General features: G+C 40.7%; 1 pseudogene; it reads right to left on the reverse strand.

Moving 5' to 3' along the window:
* Window positions 1-2,429: 2,429 nt before the first annotated feature.
* On the reverse strand, window positions 2,430-11,355 carry LOC101002484 (annotated as a pseudogene).
* Between the last annotated feature and the right edge of the window lie 3,279 nt (window positions 11,356-14,634).

The raw sequence follows: 14,634 nt of genomic DNA on the forward strand, positions 1-14,634 counted from the left end.
ATTGCACTGCAGCCTTCATTCCTGGAGACAGAATGAGACCCCATCTCAAATAATAATAATAAGGACTTACGGTTGAGTCAAAACTTTAAAGCATTCACCCTTAGAAGTTTGTTTCTAACTCTAACATTCTATGATTCTAATATAAATTACATTTGAATAAACCTAAGCAGTTCTCAAGATGATCTAATTTTAATATTCTCTTAAACAGTTGGCTTAAAATCTGACAAACTGACTAGTTACCAGAAAAAAAAAAAACAAACAGTCCACCTCATTAGCAAATAAAAAGCATTAGATCAAGGCTGGGTGCGGTGGCTCATGCCTGTAATCCCAGCACTTTGGGAGGCTAAGGTGGGGGGATCACTTGAGGTCAGGAGGTCGAGGGCAACCTGGCCAACATGGTGAAACTCTACCTTTACTAAAAATACAAAAATTAGCTGTGTGTGGCATGTGCCTGTAATCCCAGCTTCTCAGGAGGCTGAGGTGGGAGAATTGCTTGAACCTGGGAGGCGTAGATTGCAGTGAGCCAAGATCGTGCCACTGCACTCCAGCCTGGGTGACGGAGTGAAACTCCATATCAAAAATAAAGCATCAGATCTCAGGTGCAGTGGCTCACGCCTATAATCCCGGCACTTTCAGAGACCAAGGCAGGCAGATCACTTGAGGTCAGGAGTTTCAGACCAGCCTGGCCAACATGGAGAAAGCCTGTCTCTACTAAAACTACAAAAATTAGCCAGGCATGATGGCAGACACCAGTAATCCCAGCAACTCAGGAGGCTGAGCCAGGAGAATCGCTTGAACCCAGGAGGCAGAGGTTGCAATGAGCTGAGATCACACCACTCCACTCCAGCCTGCGTGACAGAGCAGACTCTGTCTCAAAAAAAAAAACAAAAACAAAAAACCCATCACATTGGTATAAATCTTGCTCAAACCATTAATGCCAAGTCAAACACCTGAGTGGGCTTACAAAAAACTGAAGTATCAGAAAACTAAAGAATTCACTTGACTTCCATTATAAAACAGAAGCACATAGACAAAGCTATAAGAACTCTCATTGTCTAAAGACGAGTCTGAGTAAATGAAAGCAGCAGCTGTTTTTAACAAGCAAAGCCACTCAATGTATCTACACTGGAAGAGGACAAAGGCTTTGGGGGCCCTAGAGAATGCAAGGGGACTCCACACACTGGAATGCTACCAGGGGTGGACTCTGGATGCCTGAATTACGAATAATTTTGTTTCTGACTGTTGTATGTATCTGCCTGTGCTTTGCATATTTTCTACAATAACCATTGCTTTCTATCATCAGAAAAATTAAAAGTACAAAAAACTGCATATTGAGAGAAAAGATTTTCACACAGATTTTTATACAATGATGCATTTCTTTCCACTTAAAACATAAAACCATCACCTAAAGGAATGGATTTTCAAAACAAGAAAGAAAAACCCTATTGTAAGTACTACTGACACCCTGCACACAGTAGGTACTCAATATGTATCTCTTGTTATATGGGCTAACTATAGATCACTATCAGATGAGCTTGAATCTAACTCATGAACACTCCATATATGCACACTAGAGATACCATCTGATTCCCCAATTCTCAGACCTAGACTCTTAGTCAATATACAGCCATTTTTATATCTAATCTATCAGCATTCTATATGTCTGTTTACAACACTCTGGCAATTACATTAAAATTTCCTCACCAATCTAGGAGGAATTCTTATCTACCTTACAAACTATAGTATCAGTGTTATTTCCACTATGCCAAAAAGTGTTTTTATCACAGTGATTTATCTTGCAGATGTGTTATTTATATACATATATATATATTATACATCAAAAATTGGAGAATAGAAACAACAAAAATTTCACACATAAAACAAAAAAGGGGATAAGACGATGTACTAGGAACAAGAGAAAACTAAACTTCCAGCCTCGCTTCCGTTTAGAAGTTTTGACAAGATAAAGAGCATAGCTTAAGCAGTTTCTGAACAGCTGCACAAGTCCCAAAATGATATATGATTTTTTGCATTACAAGCTTCACTGCTAACTTGAAGCTATTTTGGTAAATAGTTGAACAGGCGTAACTAAATTTGACACATTATGAAAATATATAGGACCAAGATGAACAATTGTAAAGTAACCTAAATTTAGAAATCACTCTAAATGAACAATAAGATTATAACTGTCAAAAAGTTATTATTATTATTATTTTTAGACAGAGTCTTGCTCTGTCACCCAGGCTGGAGCATAGTGGTATCATCTTGACTCATTACAACCTTCTCCCCCCAGGTTCAAACGATTCTTCTGCCTCAGCCTCCCGAGTAGCTGGGATTACAGGTGTGCAACAACACGCCCGGCTGATTTTTGTATTTTTGGTACAGACGGGGTTTCACCATGTTAGCCAGACTGGTCTCAAACTCCTGGCCTCAAGTGATCTGCCCACCTTGGCCTCCCAAAGTGCTAGGATTACAGGCGTGAGCCACTGCACCCAGCCCAAAGAGTTATTTTTAATGGAATCTTTCAACATTAATCTTTTCTAAAGTATACTTTGGTCAAGACACAAAGTGTAGCATTTGTGACATTCAGCAAGCATTTAGAGAATTAAGATAATTGGTACCAATTTCAAGTTAAGTGCCCTTCATTATACCTCTCACAAAAACAAGCTAGGTGTAAAGCAAAAAACAAAATGCTATGTACTAGTATATCTGTAACATCTATGAGATAAGAGCAAGGAACAAATTTTTAAAATATTAAAAATTTTAAAAATATTGCTAGATTTTTTTTTTAATTCTAGAAATTAGATTTCCTTTCCATAAACCACCTACAATCTGGAAAGTATGTTTCTTCCTAAAGGTCTTTTTTCTATATGAGCCTGTATGAGCCTCTATATGAATATCCCCCCAACATGTACACTGCTACAAAGAACCACAACTCAAGTTGCTGAAATACTGGGTCAACCTCTTTCAAGCTTTCCCTGTCCTTAATGTTTCAAGGCAGCTAACTAGAAATCAAATGGGTTCAAATCATATTCTTGGAGTTTCAACAAGATCGGTGATTTATTGTTTACTTAAACATTTCAGGTGTGAGAGTTTGGCTGTGTGTCTTCCACACTCACCTTCCAACTCAATGGAGTGAGCAATGGAGAAAGTGCCATGTACCACATAATGGCCAGGACAAACAATAACAGTGTCACCTTCGAAGCAGGCATTTATAGCAGATAGTGGATCACTACGGAACTAGAAAACAGTAAGAACACATTTGTAAATATACACTCCCAAAAAACTAACTTGAGTATTAGTCTAAGTGCCTTCATGTCTAACTTTGAAAATGGAAGCCAAAAACCGCATATTGAAGCATCTCCTTTGATAGTGCACTGACCTAACACATGCCTGGTAAGTGACTACTGAGGACTAAAGACAGGACTGTCACTACTTCCCACTGCACAGAAAACCATCTCGGGAAAGCTCCTGTAAATACTTTGTGGGATTTGTGAAAATCTGTGGTGAATGAGAAGAAAAAAAAGCCACCTGGAGTGAGAAACTCTGTTTACCTGAATTTCTCTTCCTTTCTCACCGGGCTCCTGGCAAAGCCCGTCCATGATCAGGGACCGCAGGAGACCAGCCATCATAGTGGAGGAGACCACGTGAGTGATCTTCTGATCGCTGGAATGGACACCCTTTGCTTGGATATTAGAATTCTTCTGATAACCAAACACATACCTTAAAAAAACAAAACAGTCCAATCAATAAGACAACAAGAAAAGATGCTAAGAATTACAAAGACACACATACCTCAACAAAGGATTCTCAATGAGTTTCAGCTTTTGTTTCAACTGTTTCATTTCTGAATAAAAGTTTAACCCTTCCACCACAGAGATATTTTCCTGCTGGGAATCAGAGTTACAATTTGACAAACTGCTTCTCAGATTTAAAAATTTCCTGTAACTCTCCTCACATTGAGACAACAGATTGCGGTAGTCAACAATAAGTCCTGATGGAACTCGGTCTTCAAGAATGTTATAATGCCTGAAAGTTTAAAAGCAAATTGAAATCCGCTGCCTTTCAGGCACATTTTCCCATCATTAAAACAGCCCACTTAGCACTCCAAGAGCCAGTAAGAAAAGTGTTTTATAGTATATAACTCAGGTGCATGTTAAGTCTTTCTGAATAGCACTCTAATAATAATAAGTGGAAGCTGCTGGAAGTTTAAAGCACCATTTCTGTAAGGTCACTAATTTTTCTTCTTTTGAGGAGTTGTTTGCTTTTTTTCTTGGATCCAAGCATTTGTGACTTGGAAAAAGTGAAAGTTCATGTTGCACAATTTGCAATAACTATTTAATAAGAAATTATTTTCTTCTCATATATTAGATTCAAAAGCTTAATAAGAAGGCCGCAGGGCGCAATTTGGGAGAGGGAGTAGGGAGAGCAGTACCTCAAATTGTTTCACAACAATGTTTAAGATTACTATATTTTTCATGGATCTGAATATGACTTTGAACATTTTTTAAAGGTTACTATATTTATAGGATCAAAAAGTAGAAATGACTCAAATAATCTAGTCCCTCCTTCCATTTAAAGCACTATGGCACAAAATTATACTGAATATTCCCTAAGGAAGACTATTAAAGAATTTCAAAAAATAAGCCCTTGAGATTCTGAGGGGGAGAAAAAGGTGCCATTACTAAACTAGAGAGTGACTGAAACAAAATAACCTTGTACTGGACAACCATACTGGCATTTCAAATGTATTAATTTATAAACTTTCTCAAATATAAAAACAGAACACAGAGTATTTCTAGATGCAATAAAATAATGTGTAAATGTGCAATCAAGTTAACATATAAAATAATGGGTTTAAAAATAAAGTAAAATAGGCCGGGCACAGTGGCTTACACCTGTAATCCCAGCACTTCGGGTGGCCAAGGCAGGCAGATGACTTGAACCCAGGAGTCTGAGGCCAGCCTGGGCCAACATGGTAAAATCCTGTCACAAAAATACAAAAATGAGCCTGGCATGGTGGCATGCACTTGTAGTCTCAGCTACTTGGGAGGCTGAGCTGGGAGGATGGCTTGAGCCCCAGGGGCCAAAGGCTGCTGTGAGATCTAATTATGCTACTGTACTCCATACTCCAGCCTGGGCAGCAGGGCAAGACCCTGTCTCAAAAAACAAAACAAAACAAACAAACAAACAGATGTTCAGGGCCCCATCCAGACCAATTAAATGAGTATCTGGACATAGAGGGGTACTTTTTAAGTTCCCTGGGGATGGTAATGTGTAGCCAAGAGTGAGAACTATTGCCTTAAATGATGTGTTTTTTTTTTTTTTTTTAAGTCATGCTTTGAGTAACATAGGGAAAAACAAAAACAAGATAGAATCATATCTTAAACAAACTTTTACATCAGATATGAACACTTAAACATAACTTTTCCCACTTTTCAAGTAAGTGAATTAGGCAAAGCTTAAAAAGCAAGGATTTTGTCTACTTTGATTAATCCAAAAGAACGAGTGAACAACTGTGAAAGAAAAGGAAAAACAAGAAAGTTTTAAAATTTTAAAAATAAAAAAAAGAAATTGAGGATGAAACCGCAGTCTGCTAAGTTGTGAAGTTCTGCTGTGGAAAGAAAGCACTGAAAATGAAACCAGTCATCTCCTAATCATTGCAGACTGGGCTGTTAGTCCCTTTACCCTCTAGTGGAGTCTTTTGTCGCTGTTGTAATGAACTTAAGCATGCCTCTACTCAATTATAAAAACCTTTGCTGGCTCACTTTTAGCCCTCAAAAAGAAGTCCTGAACGTGGTACTATAAATAGATTCATAATCTTGCCATATTGCACTTCTCCTGCCTCAGAGTCATTGTTCATAAACTCTCAATTTCACAAGCTCTTTCAAATCTCCATGTAACTTGTTAGTCAAGCTGCCAGAAGTGCCTTCCGCCTTTTCCACGTGGTAAACTTATAGTTCTATTCCATGACTCAGCTCCAATGTCATCCTCACCAGTACCATGCCAAGCATTTACACATCATTCCCATCTGCACCTCCCCCAGTGTTGATTCTTTCAAGCCAGAAACATGTAAGTCAGCCTTGACTTCTCTCACCTCATTCACATCTTCTCATCTCCGATATTCACTTGACCACCAAGTCCCAGCCATTCTACTTTCTCAGTAAGCCTCCATCTGTCCTCTCTCTATCCCCACTCTAGTCCTCTCTCTTGCCTCTTAACTGGTCTCTCTATTCCACCTCCCTCCATTTGAATGTTTTCTATACAGAAGCCACAATGAACCCTTGAAAACAACAAAGCAGCATTTTAGGGGACTGAGGTGGGAGGACTGCTTGAGCCCAGGAGTTCGAGACCTGCTTGGGCAACACAAGGAGACCCCATTTCTACAGAAAAATTTTATTACAAAATTAGCAGGGTGGCCGGGTGAGAAGGTTCATGCCTGAAATCTCAGCACTTTGGGAGGCTGAGACAGGAGGATCACGAGGTCAGGAGATCGAGACCATCCTGGCTAACATAGTGAAATCCTGTCTCTACTAAGAATACAAACAATTAGTCAGGCGTGGTGGCGGGCACCTGTAGTCCCAGCTGCTTGGGAGGCTGAGGCAGGAGAATGGCATGAACCCAGGAGGCGCAGCTTGTGGTGAGCCGAGATCATGCCACTGCACTCCAGCCTGGGCGACAGAACAAGACTCTGTCTCAGAAAAAAAAAAAAAAAATTAGCTGGGCAGTGGTGGCACATGCCTATAATCCCAGCTGATCCAGAGGCTGAGGCAAGAGGATGACTTGAGCCCCGCAGTTCGAGCCTGCATTGAACCATAACTGCACCACTGCACTCCAGCCTGGGCAACAGAATAAGACCCTGTTTCCAAAAAAATTAAAAACACAAAACACAAAACTAGTCATATTCACCCAAGAATAAAAACCCTTCAGTGGCTTCCCACTGCTCTTAAAGACAAAAATGACTAGCCAGCTAACAAAGCCCCACACTGTCTGGGCCCTGCCAACCTCTCTAATCTCATTTCCTAAGTCTCTCCCAGCACTGTCTGTGTTTCAGCCATGCTGGCCTTTCAGCTCCTTCAACACACTGAGCGCCTAAATCTTTTCCCTTTCCCACCCCTGCCTCCCCTTTCACCCAGCTAACCCAAGTTCAAATGTCATTATTCCAGGAAATAACCCTAGAACTGCAACTTGACCTAACCTTAGGACACTCTGTAATTCTTCACAGCACTGACTGCTATTTCCAATCACGCAGACATCTGTGCGTGATTATCTCTTCAAGGCTCATCTCCCACCTTTAGACTAACAGCTCCCTGATGATGGTGTGTCTCATGCACCAGACATACTCCACCCTTGACTAAGGACCTGGCACTCAAATACTTATTGAATCAATGAACAAATGAAATCCCTTACAATTTGACCTTCTCTGGGCACTGACCCAAATCTCAGCCCTCAAAATGCAGTGCACATTTAACCAGGTTCCTCTTCAAATAATACTACCAAATAACATTCCAGATACTTACTTTTCTATGAACTTCTATGCCAATAGAGATGAGTTCCCTGATTCCTAATTTCCTAAACTTATCAGGCATCCCTTTATCTTCAAATGCTTCAAATGACAGATTTTTTTTTAAATGAGAAAAACAGAAGGGAGTTATTTGGGTTCTGGACAGAAACCGGTTCTTTAGATTCATTCTGCTTGGCCCAATACTCAACATCTAGGATTAAGTGTTCTTGCATACAATCGGAAACTGTCCTTAAGATGTTGGCAGCAGGGCCTGAAACATTCTGCTTCTTTGCAGAGCATTCGAGTTAAGCTCAGCAAAACCAGGTTAATTCACCAACGGTATAGAAAATGGAAAGTACTTTTTATACTACAAAACACCAAGCAATATTATTTACATTATGGTCATTATATATTACTCAGTCTTTTAGTTCCTGAAGGAATATAAGTCTATTTTTAAATAGCTAAAAGTAAGCCTTCTTTGGTGAATATACTTACCTACAGAAGATCCAAAATAACATCTGCATAGGGAACTATACAATAAAAGATTGATCTGAAAAATTGTTTAAATCATACCCACTGATCCAGGTATGGGTTTTCTTTCCCATGGAAGGGACAAGGGGTGCGCTTGTGCAGTGGAAATAACTATGGCAAAAAATGCTGACAGGTATGAATACATCCCCTAAGGATTCTAGAGACAGCCTAAGAAAACACTTGCTTTGAGCAGACATACGCTTAAAAAAACAGTGTATTCGTCTTTTAGCAGTACACACAGCATGGTATATAACTTGCTTCACTGTCTTTCTCTTCTTCTACTTTCTGTACTCTTGTATTGAAATATACCAACCATCAGCCTTAACATCTACAACTTTTAAGTCAGTTTATAAATACATACAAACCCAATTAAAAAACCCCTATACTTTGTTAACATTTGCAAAAACCAAGTAAAAGATAAACAGGAATTCTTTATACACTTGACCCTTGAAGAACACAGGTCTGAATTTCGTGGGGTCCACTGATAATTTACACTGGGTGTGCCAGACTCTCCTGCCTCCCTTTCCACCTCTCCTCCACCTGTTTTGCCTCTGCCACCCCTGAGGCAGCAAGACCAATCTCTCTTCTTCCTCTTTCTCCTCTGGTGAAGATGATGAGGATGAAGACCTTTATGATGATCCACTTCCACTTAATGAGTAGTAAATATATTTTCTCTTCCTTATGAATTTCTTAACATTTCCTTTTTTCTAGCACTTTATTATAAGATAATACACATAGCATACAAAGTATGTGCTAATCAATTATTTATATTAATGGTAAGGTTTATTTTCTGGTCAACAGTAAGCTATCAGTAGCTAAGTTTTGGGAGAATCAAATGTTATGCTCAGATATTTGACTGTGTAGGGATAGGGGGAGATAGGCACCCCTAAATCCCACATCATTCAAGAGTCAACTATACTAGTTTTGTCAGCTTTTCTGTAACTTTGAAATTATCATTAAATGATTTAAAAACCATTTTTAGCCAGGTGCACGGTTGGGTCGCGCCTGTAATCCCAGCACTTTGGGAGGCCAAGGCAGGTGGATCACCTGAAGTCAAGAGTTTGAGACCAGCCTTGCCAACATAGTGAAACCCCGTCTCTACTAAAAATACAAAAATTAGCCAGGTGTGGTGGTGCGCATGTGTAATCCCAGCTACTCAGGAGGCAGTGGCAGGAGAATCACTTGAACCCAGGAGGCCGAGGAGGTTGCAGTGAGCCGAGATGACGCCACTGCACTCCAGCCTGGGTGACAGAGCAAGACTCTCTCAAAAATAAAAAATAAAATAAAATGATTTAAAACTTTGAATTTTTTTTTTATTTAAAAAAGATTATCCTATCTTTGGATATTTTTAATTATTGCAATGACCAAGTTTACAGTTGAGTTTTAAATCTGGGTCTAACACAGACCAGAATTACTTCATTTCATCCAAAGTTTCTGGCCACAAGGTTATTTTTCTCAACTTCTTTTCCTACCTGACATGCTCAATTGCAAGGGCTGTCCGGTCAAACACTCCCGAATCATCAAACACCACCCAGAGCTCCTGCAGGGGCAACCGATGTTCCTTCAGATCGAGGAGCTCCTTCATGCACTCCATGGTAAAAGTGCTCACTTGAGAGTCACAGAGGTATGGTTCAGCAAGCCTCACCACTGCCTTCAAGGCTGCAAAGTCCACATCTGTGGCCTGAAATTTAAAGTAATGTGACGTAACACATGGAAATCTAAATTAAGATAGACCTATAAGATAATACTGACAATCTGATTTTTTTAAAAGCATACAATGTGGGTGGGGACCCTTTACCCATAACATAAAGGATGAACAAGACAGGCTGGCTCTTATCCTCATGGAGCTTACACTGTAGTCAGGAAGATCAATAAACACAATGATAACGAGTGACAAGAATAACTAGCAGGGGTGGGGATCTGGTTCTGCTGAGATGTCCAAGGAAGTCAGCTTGGAGTAAGGCTGAGGATGATGAGAAGGAAGCAGCCATCTGAAGAGCAGGGAAAGTGCAGAAGGCCTGTGGCAGAGACAGGCTTGGCAGCCGGAGGAGCGGGAAGGCAGTCCTTCATGCTGGAGCCAGAGGGAGGAAATGGAGCAAGGGGCGTGTGCAGTGGAGCAGCAAGACATGAGGTGAGAGAGAGGCAGGCAATGAGACCAGGACATGAAGGACATCTGAAGGAGCTTGGATTTTACGTGTTTTCTATACAATGAGAAGCCATAAAGCCAATACTAGGCCCTTGGTAAAGACAATGCATTAGGAGTTTTAAGCAGAGAAATGGCATGCTTCTGTTTTGAAGCAATGACTTTGACTGTTTTCAGAGAATGGACTGGCAGGGGGCGCCCCATCATAACCAAATGAATAGGCCTGAACTTCAACCAAAAAATATTAGCATAATCCAAAATTTTAAAACTCACAAGCAATAGCTGCAATCCACTGCCTCGTACATAATCACTGCAGTATGTGATGCCATTTTCTAAGGAAGCTGCAGCGACAACTTGTATTCACACTCCCTGGTTTGTCATTTTAGGTTACTAGGGCTTTTTGTGGTCAGTTAACAAACACTGAGAAAAACTCAAAGCTGTAATTAGAATGCAAATGTAAAAGGCCTAGTCAGCTGAAAAATAACATTGTTTTTACATTTTGCAGTGGGACCCACTGTCAAGAGATTAACCACATATAAACAAATTTCTAGGCAAAAAAAGGGCTAGTTTAAAAATGCCTCTTAGCAGAGGTTGCAGTGAGCCGAGATCGTATCACTGCACTCCAGCCTGAGCAACAGAGTGAGACCTCATCTCAAAAACATAAATCAACAAAAATGCCTCTTAGGTTTGAGCTGCTTAATGAACTACAATTAAGAAGTTAAAAACTTCTTTGAAACCATTAACTTCATAATTAGTCCTAATTTTTTAAGTGATCTCAAATACCCTCTTTTAATTAATTTAAACCAGTTTAATTCTCTGGTAACAACTCAGTTGCCTTTAAAATTTGCAGAACACTTCCTGCAACATGGCAATGAGATGTGAAACACATGCTATTTGAATCAGCTCATAAACTTTAATTAAAAATAAGCACTTCAGCGGTGACAGTCTGAAGTAAAGTGCTTATAGCTAGAGACAAAGGTGTTAACAACAAAATTAACCTTACCTCAACTAGAACCTTGAACACATTAGTGTGCCAGACTGCCCATCATCCAGATGGCTCAAGGACCTTCTCCAAGAACTCAGCTGTGCATTCCTTTACCTCAGAGTCCTTACAGTCAGCTACAAACAAATGAAACACAGGAAGAACTGAAAATGCATAAAGCAGAGGGAAGTTCATAAATCCACTTAAATACACTATCTCAGAAACAACAACCAGCAATCTGAGGGACTGAAACAAATAATCTACTTGTAAACTAAAAAGACAAAAGATGGAAAAAACCAGCCGGGCATGGTGGCTTATGCCTGTAGTCCCAGCACTTTGGGAGGCCAAGGCAGGCAGATCACCTGAGGTCGGGAGTTTGAGACCAGCCTGACCAACATAGAGAAACCCCATCTCTGCTAAAAACACAACATTAGCTGGGCATGGAGGCGCATGCCTGTAATCCCAGCTACTCAGGAGTCTGAGGCAAGAGAATCGCTTGAACCCAGGAAGCAGAAGTCGTGGTGAGCTGAGATCATGCCATTGCATTCCAGCCTGGGCAACAAGAGCAAAACTCTATCTCAAAACCAACCAAACAACAACAACAAAAAACACCTACTCATCTAAAATATAATCTTGATAGGCTCTGAATTGCACATAGAACAAATGTTGATTTGTTCGGAAAATTTCTGGGAAAAAGGTTTTTCCTTCTGGCATAAAACTTTGTAAACTAGAACCTGGTTTATCACCATAGCTACAATCACTGCCTGAATCTTCATCCAGGAACAAACCTAAAAAAGTAAATAAGTAAGCTACAGTGCCTTATTGAATGCTTCTATTTTCATATCCTTGCATAGAAATCTCAAACAAAATACAAACAAGAATCTGAATATGAATGGTCTAATTACCTCTACCATTGTGAACTAGTTTTCCAAACTTAAAAATATTTCAAAATGCAAATTCTACTTCAAAACAGTAAGAGCTTAAGATCTTTCATAGTTAGATTTGTGTTGTTGTTCTGTGAGGTTTTTTGGGGAAGGCGGCGGCTGTTTGTTTTTGTTTTAGAAACGGTCTCACTCTGTCACCTAGGCTGGAGTGCACCACAACCTCAAACTCCTGGGCTCAAGCAACCCTACTGTCTCAGCCTCCTGAGTCGCTAGGACTACAGACATGCACCACCACGTCCAGCTGGAAGACAGGTGATTTTTAATTCAGTGGAAATCGCTCAAGTTCTCCTGCAAAGCATACAGCCTGTGATTTATACTACAGTTAGCAAGTTATAATAATCAAGTATCTTAGTTATTTCCAAAACAATTCCATAAAGCTCCTCTAAGAAAGGGAGCTGACTTCCTCTCAGATGGGTTAAACCCTCCCTTTATTTTCTACAATATCAGTCTGTCAATCGCCCCTCAATAAACAGGGATAAGAGAGTCTTAATAATCCACAAGGTTTACTTCAGTAAGGACATTAGGTTCCTCACTGATTTCAATGACTGTGTCTAAGGAAAAGATCAGAAAATGCAAATCACATTAGGTTTGGGCTGTATATAATGTTTCATAAGGTATGATTCGACCAGTGGCATATCTAATTCTGTGTAACAACGAAACTACTACTAAATAAATAATGCTAACAAGGGTAGCATTTAGAATGTAGAGTAGTTTCCAGAGGTGGTTTCAGGGAAGGTAACTGAGCTGTTAGCAGATACCTTTTTTCTCCCTTCCCCTTGATTTTCTCCTTCCCTTCCCTCCTTCCTTCCATTTCTTTGTCCCTGTTCAGGCCACCAGAAGTACTTGACCCACAGATGACCAAAGTGTACTCAAGGGTCCACTGCTCACAAACACTGATGCACATGAGCCTTAGAAGGCGTCAGTACCTTACTGGCTGCGTGACAATCACTCTGTGCCTCAGCTTCCTCGCCTATAAAGGGAAGATAAAAATAGAACACCTACTTCAATTAAATTAAGAAGATTATTTGTTAATAATTTACAACAGTGCCCCTTATATAATGTATACAGTTATTAAAGAAATAGTAGTACTTCAGCACCATTCTTTATAGCTATATGGAGGTATAATTAACATATACAAGTTATATACATTTAAAGTGTATAACTTGATGGCCAGGGGCGGTGGCTCACAGCTGTAATCTCAGCACTCTGGGAGGCAGAGGTGGGTGGATCACCTGGGTCAGGACCTCGAGACCAGCCTGGCCAACATAGTGAAACCCCATCTCTATTGAAGAGGGTTTTCTCCCTCCTCCATTTCAATCCATCTACCTGCGGCCCATCACAACCTTCTACCTGCCCTAAGGTGGCTGCCACCTGCTCTTCCCCACCTTGTTTATAGCTTTGTTCTCTTTCTCATCACTGGGTCCACATGTCTACACATGTGCTCCAAAATACCTGTTCTCCTAAAAACACTTTAAGCCTATCTGCAACCTTGAGATCCTGCGCTCTCTCTCTCTCTGTAGCCCCCAACTGCTCAGCATAGTGCCTTCCCATTCCTGCCTTCTTGGAGGCCACTCACCACACCCCACAGCAGCACTGACTCTGCTGACCACCCACCTCTGTAGTCTTCCCTCCCTTGGCCTCTGGGTCCTCACTTTCCCAGTCCTCCTTCTAGTTCACTGACTATAGTACCTCAGTCAACTGCGGTGAGAAAGTGAAAAAGTCCAGAAATAAACAACTGTGGAAAAGTCCAGAAATAAACAATTCATCAGTTTCAAATTGTGTGCTGTTGTGAGTAGCATGACTCATTCCTTTTCCAACATACCACACTGACACTGTCAGGGCCAAGGAAAAGCTCAACGCTCACCCTCTGAAGGTTCACTGGAAGTTCATTGTCAAATGGCAGATTAATAGAAGACCTAAAAAATTATTAACATGCCCATAAATCACACTGATTACCCCACCATGCAATGAGGTACAGATGGTTCTATATCCTTCTGCTTAGGGGAAAGGGAAGCAGAGAAGCATGGATGATTTTGGGGGGGGGGTACTAAATGATTTTCAGGGAATTCAGTGGGCTTAAAGAACATACAGTGAGTGAGGCCAGGCATGGTGGCTCATGCCTGTAATCCCAGCATTTTGGGAGGCCAAGGTGGGTGGATCACCTGAGGTCAGGAGTTCAAGACCAGCCTGGCCAACCCCATCTCCACTTTAAAAAAAGTACAAAATTTAGCCAGGTGTGGTGGCGCATGCCTGTAATCCCAACAGTCCAGGAGGCTGAGGCAGGAGAATGGCTTGAACCCAGGAGGTGGAGGTTGCAGTGAGCCAAGAGCGTGCCATTGCACTCCAGCCCAGGAGACAAGAGTGAACCTCCATCTAAAAAAAAAAAAAGAATTAAAAATAAGTACAAAAAAAGAACACACAGTGGCCTGGGACAAAGCCTATTGGGCCTGTAGAGAAGATAACGGTTTGTGACAAGTCTGTCCAGGTGCCTTGGCCGACTTCAAGCTTTCTTCCTGCAATATGGAGTTCA

This window comes from Papio anubis, chromosome 18 (genome assembly GCF_008728515.1).
Source record: "Papio anubis isolate 15944 chromosome 18, Panubis1.0, whole genome shotgun sequence".
In the NCBI taxonomy this organism is placed as follows: domain Eukaryota; kingdom Metazoa; phylum Chordata; class Mammalia; order Primates; family Cercopithecidae; genus Papio; species Papio anubis.